Here is a 14281-nt window from a genome sequence, read left to right on the forward strand (position 1 = left end):
ATTCTCCCAACAAAAGCACTTAATGTTGTATTTAAATATAATGAATTTGAACAAGCCCCTATACAGTTGAATTGACAGCCTGTGAGGGGTGTCCCCTGCGCCTAAGTAAATCATTATGACATGTAGAACTACATTTAAAGGTAGAGATCTATTTGAGAGACGTCAGAATGTGAACAGAGTGGTTTCAGACAAAGAAGCACTTTGTTTTAAAAAATGTTAAACCACACTGGACAGTCCTCTACCAGGTGATAAAGAAATGAAAAACTCTGAGGCACCTTCTGGAGTTAAGGCCAAAAAGAAAAAGAATAATGCTGCCCAGCGAATGACGGAAATGAATGGTGAGGGTTACGGTGACTGCTGCCAGGCAGAGTTCCCTTCAGACTGGCCTCACACATTCACAAAAGAACTTTTTGCTATGAAGCTGAAAGGACTCCTGATCCTCCACGTCAAGGATTCCTGGGAATCATTTCAGATTTCAGAAAAGTTATTTCCAAAGTGTATTTTAATAAGGCTAGCCGACTGAGGCTGCCAGCGATATATAACCGGTGTGGCAGCAAAGCCTCAAAGATCCCTCCACCTCCGGGGTGGTGATTGAGTAACTGTTGTCATGACGATAGCCCAACACCGAGAGCTGTTGCCCCCGCAGAGCTCCGGTGTGTCACTTTAGACCAACAGGAAGCACTTCCCTGCCCTCGAGTACCTCAGCCAAACAAGGCAGAGGTTTTATGGGTCGGAACACATGTCACATGACAGGGGAGAGGGAGGCCTCACAGCGGACCCGAGAGTGTGCCGCTCACAATCTGAGACTTCTATAAGATACCGAATTGTTTTATTAGAGCACTTATGTTTGTAGAGAACGAGATGTTATCCCCCACAGTAGGTTTCATCTGACAACGGAAACACAAGTTATGTACTTCTTACCAATTACTGGTAGAACTGCAGATTTTTAAAAAAGCAGTAGACCGACAGATACAGCCTGAGAGATGCTGGCCATGAACATTGTAAATCTCTATAAACTTACGAAGAGAGGTTGAAATGAGCTCATTGCATTTTAAAAAAGGCAAGTCAACAAGAAGCACCTTATTTTCTTACTATGTTGATGACTTATGCTCTATCGTGTGCCACAAAATTGACATGGAAAAAAAAAAAAATAGCTCTTATGAAATGCCGTTTTTTTTTTTTTGAAGGAAAAAAAAAGAAAAAACCCTGACTATATGTAAGTGTTAATGTAGTCGCGTCAGACATCCCCTCTGTTATGAACTCAACCATTACAGTGAAACACTGACAGTTGACCCAGCGATGAGTGTAGGCCTACGCTCACGACCGGGCCGGGCTGCGCCGCCGTCTCTGTTACACCAACACCAAATGAAATCAGAGGTTTGGACTTGTTAGCCGTTATTGGTAGGGATTAAGCATACCGAGCGCTGTAGGTGTTTTTATAGGTTAAGAGTAGGTAACAGCGTCGGGCTTAACACAGGACTGTAATACTCAAGACACCAAGACTAGGCTAGAGAATATAGCTCCACTGGCCGAAAAATACTAAGTCTAGAATTACTAGGAGTCATATACTTAACTGCTTTCAACTTTTGACATTAGTACAAATATGTGTATCGCAACAGTACATTGTTAGAAGATGGCTTTTCTGCGGCGAGCCAGAGCGTGATCTGGTATACGATGCCCTCTCTCGATTCGCTCGCCAGTTACAAACACACATACACAGAAGCACACATACATACAAAACATACACACACACACACACACATGCATACACATGTACGACAGACAGGTATTCAGTTGCATTTGTTACCAGCAGCATTCTCTCTGCTTTTGTGCTGAAGTGATTTTGTGCAGTTTCAGTTCCCAGTGGAGTGGTTGTCGGTTCATCAGAGATCATTTTTTTGGTAACACATTCTACTGACTATAAAACCCCCACAGTCGGGAGTTTTGCATGGACGGATTTTAAAAATACATGTTAAGAGGTGTCGGGTAGACACAAAAACAATCACACACACACACAACACAACACAACACATGGATACAGAGACACACATACACACACACAGATACATAGATGTTAAACCCTGAGTTACACAGTAGCTAGTATGGAAAAAAAAAAAAAAGTCAACACAATACATGATGTAGTGTCCCTCTTTTGTCCTTGTCTGTTTTAGTTTGATAGATATTTGATCAGTGATTTTTATGCTTGTTATCCTAACGCCCCCCCGCCCCCCTGCTATGACACTTTCTCTCGCCTCTTCTCTCTACCCCCACCACACTGTTCATTCACTTTTTCTCTGCCCTCCAATCCTCATAGAGTACATGCACACTCACAAACACACACACATACACACATACATACATTGACAGACAGACAGACAGGACAGACTGGACGGTCTAATCCATGCCCACTGATTCTCATTGAAAGCAGTCACACACACAAATACACTCAAGATATTTCACACACAGGTTAAACCCTCCTTGTATTTCAGTTCTCTCTTTTCACTCTTATCACCCCCACCTCCCTCCCCCCCCCCCTACCCCCCCAACCTCTCTGCCTCTCCTCCTTTTAGCCCTAGGACCGTTTCTATTGGCCGTTTTTTTTTTTCTCTCTCTTTTCTCTTTGGGCTGCCCCGCCCCTTAATCAACCCAACTAACAGTAAAGGTTATATTAACGTTGATAATCAGTTTCTGTATGTATCTAGCCAGAGTCTGGAAAAAAAAATCCTGAAAAAAAAAAAATCAAAACTGTTTTATTCAATTGTGCAAATGTGTTTTTTCTTACTATTTTTAATGTTATTACATCTTCTAATCTAATCCTTCTACCATTGCTTCAGTTAGTACTGAAATACGCTTAGCCAACCTAGAGATTTGAACTGTAATGATTGCGATTTTCCTTACCTGTATTTTATATGGCATCTTTAGACCACTTCACCGTTTATTATGTACGTTTAAGTAAATATTGCCCGTTACGAATTGAAAATCGTCGTCTGCACTATGTTTTTGATTTTCATAATATCCCTGATAACAATTTTTGTGGTCGACTCATTATCAATCTAAGCTGAACTCTGCGCCCTTGCACAAAGCAGCGAAACATCTCTTGTAAACACCTGAGAACCAAAGTACACCTAGCATCCCCCTCTAAAAAACCCCCCTATAAAGCCTCGATATACCCCCCCCATCCCCCTACCTCCAACCCCTACACCATCAACGGTTTGCCCCACCCCCCATGCCCCCCCCCCCACCTCCCCTCCGAGTAACAAGTTTTCTGATGATTATATATATAATGACATTACAGCACGTGTGATTTTTATCTGACAAGTCTGTGAGGTAACGGTGTATTTACACTGTGGTCGTCACGGAGACGCAGACAGACAGGGAAGAAGGAAGGGAAGTGTGTTCGTGGAACGGTGAGTGAGCGAGCGGAGTGAAGGCGTTAAAAGAGGTGTGTGTGTGTGTGTGTGAGGCACGTCGGCCTGTAGGCATCGTGGGTATACAAAAATTCTCCGCTCCCGTCGGCTCGCTCACGCTCAATTTGTACGTTTTCTTAATTGACTGAATTTTAGGCTGTGTGAACCGCTGCACATGGTCACATCAGATCTACACTAATAACACAGGAAGGAATGACACCTGACAAAACAAGCTTTCAGTCATGCTGGGGTTTTGGCGCCCTCTTTTGTATTTTTTCTTACATGGAATTGTTGCGCTCTCTCAAACTTGCCTTTTACTCCCCCCCTCCCCCCCAAAAAGACTCAAGACACTTTGAGTCTTCTTCCTAAGTGGGCACGGAGGCTGATGAAAGAGGCTGAATTTTCCTCGAAACACAAATCTGAGATCGGTCTCTTAATAGATGACGTATAAAATGTGCAAAAAAAGAAAGGATGAACTTGTATGTTGAGGTGTTTAAAAACCAAAAGAAAGACTTTGAAACAATCAAAATGAAATGAATCTGCAACAATTTTTTACTCTAGTTGCAGCTTTTCAGTTATGAGCATTTATTACATTTCTTTGTCTAATTTGACAGTAAATATAATATGTGAATAAAACACATTTTTCACTCTTCTGTGACATTTTTTTTTAAACCAAATGATACATTTAGAAAATAAACAGTAAATTACTTGAAAATCATAATTTGCAGCCTTAAAAGACTTCCTACTGCAGTCAGTTTCAACAAACTACAATCCACAGATGACAGATTTCTTTTACGTGGTCTCTCTTTTGTCTAAAAGACAAAGTGTAACGGTGAACCTTCTCAGCCGAAGCGTCGCGAGGAAAATTCAACCTCTTACCGACCGGTGAAACGATAACAGTTGTTGTCCGGCGGATAAAAGCACCCTGCCTCACTGCCTACGCAAAAAAAAATTAAAAAAAATGGGAGCATCTCTGAAGAGCTCGACAATGTTAAGAGAACCAAAAGTCCCAGAATAGAAGTGTACTATGTTGTATTGTAGAAGTTAAAACAGTATTAATGTCTGTCATACAGAATGTGGAAAAGAATCATCAGTTGTGTTGTACCTGTTCTGATTATATTTGCAGGATTCTCGCAGCATTTTATCCAGTTTGAATAAGGGTCCCTATTCTGTCTGTCTCTCTCTACACTGCCACTCCCCCCCTCACCAGCCCCCCAAGCTCCAGTATAACCCCCACCCACCCACCCTCCCCCCTTCCTCTTTGGCTGAGTCCCGCAAAGGTGCTCAAGTTGATCATTGTGGGCCGTTTCTTGTCACGTTGGTCAAAATCATGCCTCCAGCAACATGTGTACCGATGCATGTACTTCAGTACCCAGGGCCACCCAAAACTACCTGTGCAGCGAAAAGGGTTAAAATTTATCCATAATATTATTGTTATAGAAATATTATCATCATCATTATTGCTGTTATAATTATGGTTGGTATAATTTGTCATCATTGTTAGCATTATGGAAGCACCAGACTGTTTGTGGGAAGACGAGAAAAAAGAAAGCTTTTTTTTAATTTGTCTGGCTGTTGGTGGTCTGATTTCACAGAGGGAGGGGAGGAATGGTTCAGAAAGAGACAAAGATGGCAGTCATGTTTGTACTGGTTGGGAAATGACTTACAGTGCTGAAATAAAATTTATTCTTTTAGTAAAAAAAGTATTTGTTTTGTCCAGTGTCTTGATTTTTAGGCGATCGAGGTCAGATTAAACACAGTGATCGGTTGGTACGGAAGCAAAGAAAGGCCAAAATAATATGAATTTTATAAGTGACTAAATACCCAGTGATGGAAAGTAACAAAGTACGTTTACTCAAGTACTTTGTGTTTTCATTTGATGCTACTTTATACTTCCACTCCACCACATTTCAGAGGGAAATATTGTACTTTCTACTCCACTATGTTTATTTAACAGCTTAAGTTACTTTTCAGATGAAGATTTGACACAATGGATAATATAACAAGCTTTTAAAATACAACACATTGTTAAAGATGAAACCAGTGTGTAGTCGGGGTCACATTTCACATGTCTATGAGTTGTTAACAGCTCCACCAAATAGTGATTTTTCCCTCTAAACTTCTCACATGGTTTCATTTCAATAAATGTTCAAATGATCCAATATTTCACCAAAAATCAAAGATTAGAGAAAAAGTCCAAAAACTGAAAACAGATTTGTGTATCAGAACTTTGTTTTTTCTTCTTTTCTCTCCCATTAATCATCTCACGACCCCTCAGATTTATCTGCTGACCTTTTGGAGGGGCCCGACCCCTAGGTTGGGAACCACTGCACTAAACTAGCTAACTGTATATAAAGTAGTGTAAACTAGCTCCACCTCCAGCAGCTACAACAGTAACACGCTGCTCTAACACTGATGCTTCACTATTAATAATCTGATGATGTCACATATAATAATATATCAGTCAGAGGGACCAAACCACTACTTTTACTTTGATAAATAAAAATGCAGTTGGCCTCATCAACAAGACCAGGACCCACATTTACATGGACTCTATCTGGACTATCCACTACATGTAAAATCTTACAATCATATATTTGCACATCTCTGATTTTTTTCACCCATCACATCTAACAAGATGTGTTACATTAATGCACACTTGTATTATTATTAATTGCATTCTGCATATTCTGTTTACATTATGAACAGTTGCACATTCCTCGTCAATATTTTGGACATTTCATTCTCTTCAATTTAAACTTTAAATCTGTAACAGTTTTATTTACATTATTTATGATTACTACAACAAACCTGATTCTAATACTTCAACTACATTTTGCTCTAATACTTATGTACTTTTACTTTGTCATGCAGGACATTTACTCATAATAGAGTATTTTTACATTGCTGTATTGATACTTTTACATAAGTAAAATAAAATGGCTTGTGTGAGCAGTACTCAGCAGTCATATTAAAAACTATTAAAACAACATCAAAAATAAGATTACATCCTGATTACCCTCATGGATGAAGAAATATGAATGTTTCAAAGGTGCAACAAGTTATTTTTCTTCCTTTTGTTATAAAACAGTCAGACTGCTACCTAATACAAATACTGCTACCTACCGGCATGGTTGAAAAAATACTGTGTGCTGCACCAGTGAGCTCATGAGAACAGTCTGGTCACATATGGTCTCACCATGGTGGCACCACGGTTATGTGATCTGCATGTTTAGAAGTCAGGGGAAGCTGTAGACATTTTTATCTGTTATTGTTCTAACACTGATACATGGTCAGATTAATTGCCTTCCCAGCAGTCCTTCTGTTTGCCCAAACAAAACAAATTAACTATGATTTTCATAGATATAGTACATTGTTTGTAAAACAGTTCAAATATTCAGACTAATACGACAGGTAAAATAAAAACTAAGTACCATTTTAATGCATTTTAATGTATGTTGCAACTGTCCCCATGTATGACATCAGTTGCAACACCCGACTTCTCTTCAAATGTCAAATTTGAAGTTTAATTTCATATGTAGACATATTTTAATGATGTGGTTACTAAGCTGATGGTGGTCTACTGTAAATAATCTCATTGTAATTGAGTAAAATACAAAGTCTTGCAACCGTCCCCACTCTACCTTATTTTTTAAATTGCTTTATTGGTACTTTGACTTCAGTAAAAGATCTGAATACTTCTTCCACTGCTGCAGTTGATGACAAGTACATGAATAAAAACTCATATCTGTTTACAGATACATTATAGTGTGTTATAAACCATTTATTAAATGTTTGTATACTGCTTATAAATGCTGAATATGGGGGCGGATTTAGTGATTTTGGGGCCCTCGGCTAACGATGTCTTGCTTTATTTTCACTCTTTCTCACGCTGGTATTGGCAGTGATGGAAGAGGTGCTCAAAACATTTTTCTTAAGTAAAACTATGAATACATATAATAGTAAAACTATTAATACTGTACAGTAAAAATACTGTAAAAGTCCTGCATTCAAATTTTTACTTAAAAGTGAAGAGTGAAAGAGAGAAATTATGAGCACAATGTACTTAAATTTACTTGACATCTGTTCAAGGCGGAGCTTTTAATTCTAACTATTTTATAAAATGCTGGACAGTTTAATTAATAATAATTAATAATAATTATAATTAAATAATCATATTTTAATTGTTATATTTTGTGAGTAAAATCTGAATCTGCAACATGTCCAGTAACATTTATCTGTCAGGTAAATGCAGTACAATGTTTACCTCTGAAGTAGAGGTATACATTTGCATATTTTTAAGTGCTTTTGGGGCCTTTTGTAAGTTATTTCGGGGGTACAATGAGTTAGAATAGTGACATAATTCAATATTTTTCATATCTAAACATCATAATAAATCTAAAGCTCTCTAAATTCTTTCGACAGGACATTAAAGCCAAACACAAATTACACATCAATCACAATTCAATCACACAGAATTCAAAGCAAATTTGATTTTTTTCTTTCTTCATACAAATAAATAGTCATTCTTAAAGTTCCCCTCAAAAATGTTTGAGCTTCACCATGCAGAATGATTTATGTGCAGAGTTTGTTTTCATATTCATCTGCTGAAAGTAGAAAGTTAATGTGCTCATTGAAAATCCAATTTTAAGGGGTGGGCCTATAACCATGATTTATGACATCACAGTTTGGAAACCAATCCTGGTTCAATATGTAATTAACACAAGTATGATGTGGAAGCTTGAAACCTCCAGTGCACAAACACTGAGAATGGACTTGTGAGACATCTTGTGTCCAGCTGTTAAACTATTTAAATAATATTTGCATACTCATAGATAATGATTTTAACAAGATAATGGATTTTTTGGGTGGAAAAAACATACCAGACACAAATTATTATTCAAAGTATTTCATATACATCTTAAATCAGGTTTGAAGGGGATCTTTAATAAACATAAATCCAGCTTAATGGTAACGTCTGCCCCTGTGTGGTTAAAGCAACGTGTCCCAATGTGAGATTTGCTCATGGACGTATTATTAGATCTTATTAAGGTCTTATTATACGTCCATACTGTGTGGTTGGATGTGAGGCAGCACTTGAAATCTCGTTGCGGGCCGCGCTCCACGGACCTGTACATCTCGCGATATTTCCACCAGCAGCAGCAGCAGCAGCAGCAGACCCGCTCCGCTTAGGAAAGACGGCGAGGATGATACACGGAGCCACCTGGGTTACACGAAGCATTCAGGTAAACCCTCCACTGCTTCACTTTGGCACCAGGCAACACGACGACGACGAGTCAGAGAAGCCGACGCTGTTAACAGATTACACACAGCCGCGGGTGCGTGAGAGTGTGCGGGGCGGCGGGTGTCGAGAACCGCCAATTCCTGCTAGCTTGTTCGGGCTAACTGGCTAGCTGGATCCCGACGCTAATTAACCGCCTGCCAAGAACAGGAGCTGCTTCTTGTTCTTACTCGTGTATTAAACATCACCGCAGTGTCCAGAAGCGATTGTTTTCTCGAACCAGGCAGCTAACGTTAACTAAGATGGTGGCCAGGTTAGCCTGTTAGCCTCACCTGAGTTAGGAGAGAAGTTAGCGGCCGCTTAATGATTGATGCTCTGCTGGTTTAGTTTATTATGCGGTTTGGTTGTGGCTGCTCCTTATGATACATGTGTTTGTTTTTGTCCCCAAGGTTCTCGTCTGGCTCTGGAGACCCTCCTTCAAGGACAGGAAGCCTCTGAGAAGTAGGCTGCATCATTTTTCTGAGGACTGGTCACCTCTTCTGCTCTCTCACACCTTAAAGGACAGGTTCACAACGTTTCAAGTCTTAAATCAACAGTCAGGTGCCCACATGAACAGTGAGACATGTTTTTCTTGCTGTAATCGTTCCTCCTCTTCATACTGACCATTAGAAGATCCCTTCATAATGCATTTAACTGATGGGGGGACAAAATCCACAATTGATGTTCCAGCCTCTTGAATATGAATATTTTCTGGTTTCTTTTAGTCTTTTATGACAGGAAACTGAATATATGTGAGATGTGGACTGTTAGTCAAGACAACACAAGACATTTCAGGTTGCATCTTGGGCTTTAGGAAACAAGTCATCAACACTTCTTTGAAAATGTACCATTTTCTGACACTTAAAAGACAAAATGACCAATCGTTAGTTGCAGCCTCACAGAAAATAGTTTCTCAAAATATAAGTCTTTTCAAAATAAATGTCTTTTTTTTGTCCTACCAAATGTCCAAAATTAAATGTATTCAGTTTAGAATGATACAAAGCAGAAAAGCTGCAACCAGTGCTTAAAAATGACTGAAACCATTAATCTGTTTTTTTTAAATAGTTTAATAATCCATCGGTAAAATATTCTGTCAATCAGTTCAGCTGAAGAGTCAAATGAATAAATTCCCTCTTTGTGTTTCCCTATTGAGCTGCGGTGGAAGTATAGTAACAAAAGGAGGAACTTTTGCACTAAAAAGACTGTAACGTTGAAAGATATCTACTTGATTTGACTCATTTTGGTGGCTAAAGCTTCAGATAAACTTAAATACATTTTACACACTGTGGATTTTGGCTCCCATCTCTTACATTGAAAGCACATTTGAAGGGGATCTTTTAATAGCCGGTATGAACAGGAGGAATGATGATGGACACCTGACTGTTGTTTTAAGACAGACTTGGAAAAAGTATGAACCTGTCCTTTTTAATCTTTCCCTCCTGCTCCTGTCAAAGATGTGTCAAGAGAAATTTGGCACAAATGAACAAGAGAGCAGGGACACTAAGGTTTTAAATGTAGAAGTGTGATGATATTGATGATTTGGACTCCAGAGGAGAAGGAGAAGAAGAAGAAGAAGAAGAAGAGGGGGCTGTGGGATGAGGTAGTAGTTTGTATAGTTTTAGGATCACACCAGATCTGGGAGATAACTATACAGCCTACTGTCTTTCTCACGACCACCAAACCATCCCCTACATGACGAGAGACCGACAGCCTATCCGCATCTTGCGTTCGGTTGCCACGGTGACTGAAGCCTCTGTTGCCGTTGGTGACAGTGCTTTAAAAAAAAAAAAAAAAAAAAAAAAATTGCATCAAGCGCTTCAAAGAACATTGGATTCATTTCACTGGTTATAAGCTGTGTCTTGTCCTAATGTATCGCCGGCTGTTGACAAATTGGACACCGGCCAGAAGACAACGCCTGTCTCATTGATCAATCCAATGATTTAGCTTCAGATACCCCCCCCCCTCCTCCTGCAGCTCAGTTGTACACGTATTTGATGAAGATCCAGTTTTAATCTGTGCAAATTGTAGGTCTCCCCTCCCACATAGACAACAGATCTACAGTGTTGGTGTAGCTGTGCTGTGGTGAGGTAGTAAGTTGTGTTGTTGTGGGGTGTGGGATATTGCAGCCCCTATTTTGGAGATACAACCACACAACTTACTGCCTTCCACATTGTGGCAGCTTAACGCGCTTCAGACGTGTGCATCGTTTCCCTCCTGAAAGCCCTTATTGTAGCCTTGAGTTGGTTAATGAATGAGAAGTTGCAGAAAGTGTGTGTTGCATGTCTATTTCTTTTTTTTTGTAAGAGCTGCAGTGATTTGTCAAATGACAGAATGAATTTCATTATCTTCTATGATATTAAGATAAATTTGGGCTGCAACTGTCGATTATTCTCTTGATTAATTGTTTGGGCCGTAAAATGTCAGAAAATTAGATATGCAAACGAGTAATCAGTTAAAGAATTGCTAATTTTACTAATCAATTAATCATTTTGACTCATTTTTTGAAAAAAAAAAAAAAAGCCAATATTCTCGTTTCAGCTTCTTAAATGTGAATATTTTTTGGTTTCTTTTAGTCTTTTATGACAGTAGACTGAATATCTTTGAGTTGTGGACTGTTAATCACAATTTTCTGACATTTTAAAGACCAATCTATGAATTGAGAAAATAATCGACAGATGAATTGATAATGAAAATAACTGTTAGTTGCAGCCTTTCTCCTGTGCTTTAGAAATATGTTCAGAAAATGCAAAAACATTATCAAAAGAAAATTCAATTAAAGCTCCAGCTTCAATTCTAATTAAGTCTAAATCTCGAACAACATGAACTTTTTTTTTTAAACAATTTTTGTTGTCACAGATCATGATATAAAGAATTACAATAATCTCGTTCTCTGCCTCATTCAGTTCACAATATTTACAGATTCTTTCATCATCAACCACACATCTGTATCATCTGTCGACTCATCAGAGAAGCTGTTTGTTTTTTGAGGTTGAATTTAGCATTCATGCTCGCAGTTAACAACTGAATAGAAGCAGAATTTACATTAATAAAAATAAAAAATAGAAATATATCTACATGATTGTACATATATATCTATATGCACGCATGCACTCATACATATGCATTTACAAATTAGCATACACTTAAAACCATGCATATGTTTTTAAAATGCCACAAAACAACAATATACAACACAAACAAACAAACCCCAAAGACTTCAGTTATCCATCTTATGTTCTTTTCAGTTCTGTTTGTACAGTCAGCTGTATGCAGGGTTGCTCCTTTTACTGTTTGTCCTGTTTTTTGTATTCAGATTATGAAAATAAAGGCTCTTTTTCTTTGTAAATGTTGTCTGTTTGCTTTGCTGTTTGTCATATTGTAACATTTATGTTGTGACAGGAGATTTGTAGTCTTGTCTTAAATGTTTTGGTCATCTCTGAGTCCAAATATGTTGTAAAATCCCCTGAAGTCGAGCTGAGGAAGCATCAGTTGGTCGCCTGAACTGACCTCAGTGAGCCGCAGGGGCTGCTGTGATTGGTCAGCATCCTTCATATCTACTCGGAGGGGGGCGTTCCCTGAAACGTTCTCCCATTGGTCAAACCAGAACCGAGTGGGCGGAGCTTACGTGCCTTTCTGCTCTTCCACGCTGCGACCAAAGAAGACTTAACATGACAGAGCTCTCACACTGACTGAATTTCTGGAGCCAGTCATCAGTCGAGAAATGTACCATGATTTAACAGAATACCACGTTCACAGGTCAAACGAGGAATAAATAAATGAGGAACTTATATTTAAGTTATCATTATGTATTAGGTTATATTTCAACTCCACAATTACTTTATAATTGTAGTTACTAATAACCTTTGTAGAGCACATGCAAACCCACAATAAGTTTATAAACTGTGATGCATGGCTATAAATTACTGATGAAAAATCTCTGTAGTCATTCATCTTTGTCCTGCATTTATTAACCTGGCAACAGGGAGAAGCTTGCATAAAGCAAAACGCAGTTCTATGTTCAGCATTGTAAGGAGTAGATGGTTTGGAGGAGGGGTATTTCCAACTCGTTTTGGTTATAGTGACGCCTGAACACAATCTTCACAATCCTTCAACACTAATTATTTACAGCTTTATGACACAGACATTTCAGTCTTCTATTTTGTTTATTAAAGCAATGCTAACTTACAAGACATCTTCAAGTTAAACAGCAGAGTCAACTACAACAGTTAAAAGCTGTTTATGCTGTAACGCATTAGTAATAACTCAATAATGTAATATAATAATATCACGATGACTTTAGTCATCCTCTAGCATGTACTGCATATAATGAGTCCTTTTATGTTTCGTACTTTAGGTACATTTTGCTGATAATGCTTCTTTTATTTGGGTATGATTTTGAATGCTTTTGCTCATAATGGTTTCTCACAGTGTTGAATTGCTACTTTTACTTGAGTAAAGAATTTGAATACAGCTTGTATACATTTCCACCACTGGCCATCAGCCATATTCTCCCAAAGTCTGAGCCCAAACTAACAAAATCAACACAAAAGTGGCCAAATTTTTACTGTTATTATCAATCGGTGCTTTGTTCATTTTTAACAGGGGGGATGGCCCAATGGGAGCACCCCATGACTACATGTTGCAATTTGCCACTACATAAATTATTTTATTATATAAAATATAATATAGAATTGGGTATTTATAGTTTATAGTTTAGAGAATAATATAGATCCAAGACGAAACTGACAGAAGGGCGGGACTGAGAGAAAAAGATGCAATTACAAATTCGTCTGCTACTTCAGCACCATGGACAGCGTCATGGATTTATCAATACACAGCACAGTTGGGCTACTGATATTTCAGAGCCATGGTCTCAGCCATAGATTCTAACTTGAACAAACCTCAGTCAGATAAAGGATCAATGAGTCAGGCAGACTAGACTAACATTCAACTAAACAACCCCTCTGCCCTGCTCTCTCTCTGCTACCAGGGTATGGAGGAATCAACTCGAGTACTGGTTATTATTATGACAATTATGAATATTTATGTTTCTGCAACACCTCAGTATGCAAATGTTGCAAGAGGAAGCTGTATTTAGCACTGCACTGGAGGACAGTGTTGATGGTTTAGAGCCGTAATCTTAGAGATCCAAATGCACAAAAATCTTTAATGTGTATGTTAGAGCGAGAGCTGGAGCTAAATGATGTTGAACCCATAATTGATCTTATTTCCCACCTTCTTTATTGAAATAAATGATCAAATATCTTCTTTGTATATTATAACAAATTTAGATAAAGTATAATAAAGTATATATCAGTTAATATATTTGTATACAAATAAAGCATATTACTGTTATTGTGTATTGGCCAAATATTTGGACAAATTGTACTTTGATGCTTTGGAAACATTGTTCTTGAAACCTTCATGCCAATGAAGCCCTTTGAATTTGAATTTTGTATACATTATCAGATGTACAGAAGAAATGTTATAGGTTTTAGGCTAGGATGTAGCATTTAATACCATTCATACAATTTCATATGAGGATTAAAAACCACAAATTTCAATGAATTTCTGCCTTAACTAATAAATTATT

The sequence above is a fragment of the Thunnus albacares genome, chromosome 5, assembly GCF_914725855.1.
Source record: "Thunnus albacares chromosome 5, fThuAlb1.1, whole genome shotgun sequence".
Lineage (NCBI taxonomy): Eukaryota > Metazoa > Chordata > Actinopteri > Scombriformes > Scombridae > Thunnus > Thunnus albacares.